The following is a 2450-nucleotide window of genomic DNA, read 5'->3' as shown; positions in this document are numbered from 1 at the left end:
AATTCTCATTGATTAAGTAGGATGCCTCCCTTCTACATTTTATGTATTTATCCCATTTTTTCTCAACGTCTGCTTCTGGGTCTCCCCTATGCTTAGAATATCTGTGTTCCCTGGAGGCTTCCTGACGTTTCTCTATGGCCTTCTTCACCTCCCCATCCCACCAGCTCTTTGGTTTTCGTCTTGTCCTTTTTTTCCTGACTCGCACCTTAGCCAACTCTAGCCCAAACAGTCCCATTAACTTTGTGTATGTCCACTCTGCTTTATTATCCTTAGAGATTACTAGCTGCTTCAATTTGGGTGCTTGCTGTTTCTATTTGCTGCTCCGAGTAAAAGATCCCATCTGGCTGGTCATCATGTTTCATTCCTGAATTAGTTTTTATTCCAAAACTCATCTTTATACGTTTATGATCACTGCCCAGACTCCTGGCACCATGTTCATCTATGTTCATGACCCTTAGCCTATCGTACATCCTGTGTGACATTATGGCCTAATCTATTGTCGAATGCAGACTCCCTACCTTCCACGTTATGACCCCGTCACACTTCTCAGTATTGTTAGAGACAACTAAGTCGTGTCTTTCACACATATCCAGCAGCATGGTACCTGTCGAGTCTGTGTATCCATCTATATCTTCTATATGAGCATTCATGTCCCCTACTATAATTACTTCGCATCCTTTTCCTAGCTCATTAATGTCACCTGCTATACATTCTACCATTTTTTTTGTTTTCCTCTTTGGCAGTTGCTCCTGTCCACAGGTATACAAAGCCAAGGAGTGTTTGCTCCCCTGCCACTTTTCCTTTTAGCCATAAATGTTCCTTACATTCCTGTTTGACTCTTTGCCAATTTGTACTTTTATGGATGAATGCCCCAATCCCCCTCCCTTTCTACTGCCCTCTGTTTTGTTGCAGAATTCCCATGCATAATCAGGGTTACAGGGTGGTTGCTCCATGTCCCGAAGATGCGTCTCCACAAATCCATAAACCATTAACTTCTCCTGCCTAAGCTGCTCTTCTATTTCCTCCAATTTTAGCCTATTCCTGCCTCCTTGCATGTTAATATACCCTATGTCGGAATTAATCTGGCTCTTGTGCTTATGCCTGTTGCTTCTCCTATGGCTTTATGTTTCCCTAGTCTATGTTCGTCCTCTTGGTCGCCTTTGTTTACACTGGTGGCTTCAGGGCCCTGGGCCCTCCTAAAAAAGCTGTTGCCTGGCGGCCTATCCTGCCTCCTACCCTCCTACCGGTGGCCCGGCTGTAGTGGATGCCTTCTCGTGCAAACGGGTGGAGGCCGACCTCGTACACATCCCTGTTAACCTCCATTGTGGTGTACCCCAGTCGTCGGCCTAGGCTCCTAATAACCCGGTTGGCCTGGACTACTCTCCCCTCTGTTCTGCTGGACTGCCCTTCTACTTCCGGGATTGTGCATACAGTCACGTGTACTTTCTCAGAGGCCTCCTTTATGTTATTTATACCTACTTCTAACTGCCTCCCGAGATTCCGGCTCGTCCCCTTCAAGACATCATTGAGTCCAGCACGGAAGATGACCAGGGTTTCTACATCCTTGTTGTTCCCTACCACCTCCTGGGCTTTGGTCATCGCTTCAACCATACCTTTCCCCGATTGGGCCTCCATCTTCAAACGCCTGTCACCCTTCACTGTTGCTAGGACAGCCTCCTCAAACCTTGCTACATTTTAGTCCCCCACCCCCAGAACTCTCCTACGATCTAGCCTTTCATCTCCAGCTTGCGCCAACTGCCGCCCGGTTCGCTCTCGTTGGTTCTCTTGTCGTAGCGGCGTTTCACCTTTCTCGCGCGATTCCGGGCTTGTCGCTAGCCCTCCCGCGAACTGTTTTGCTACTTCGCTGTAGCATCGTGTAGCCGCCTCTTGCGACTCCACCGCCACCGGATGATTTTCTCTGCCCGCCTCCTTTCCATCTCCTTCATCCTGAGGGGACTTCACGCTGGTCTCATCCACCCCCTGACTTTGCTCCGACCCGGGGTCTTTAGCTGCCCGCGCCATAAGCACCTTCACCTGACCTTCCAGCTCGGCTCGCTTTTTTTGTTCTTCCCTGAGATGAGACCCTATCTCCTCTAGCTGGTCGGTCTTGCCCCTTCCATCCTAACCAGCTCTACTGCCTGTGCCTCCAGCGCCATCCTTTTCTCCCTCTCAACCTTCAGGTCCCTTCCGAGGTCATGAATCTTGACGGCCCATTCACCCTCCAGCCTCACAATGGTCTCCTTAAACCTAACGCACAACTTGCACGAGAAACTAGTCTCCCCCGTGTCATCTAAGCTTTCAAAACCAGTTTCATCCATGTAGCACCAGCGCCTGCCCTCGTTACATTGCACCAGCTCCTCGCCCGCCATGTCTTCCTTAACTTTACGACCCATAGGCAGCCCGCCCACCTACTTAGGGAAAATCGGTTACCTCCGCTTTCTCTGGTCCTA

At 49.6% G+C, this 2450-nt stretch overlaps 1 pseudogene; it reads right to left on the bottom strand.

Annotated features, from left to right (window-relative positions):
* Positions 1 to 1164: 1164 nt before the first annotated feature.
* On the bottom strand, positions 1165 to 2022 carry LOC146183212 (uncharacterized; annotated as a pseudogene).
* Between the last annotated feature and the right edge of the window lie 428 nt (positions 2023 to 2450).

The sequence above is a fragment of the Amblyomma maculatum genome, chromosome 7 (assembly GCF_055883805.1).
Source record: "Amblyomma maculatum isolate TAMU_Amacu chromosome 7, ASM5588380v1, whole genome shotgun sequence".
In the NCBI taxonomy this organism is placed as follows: Eukaryota; Metazoa; Arthropoda; class Arachnida; order Ixodida; family Ixodidae; genus Amblyomma; species Amblyomma maculatum.
Note: the sequence above shows the minus strand (reverse complement) of the source record. Positions and strands in the feature narration are given on the sequence as shown.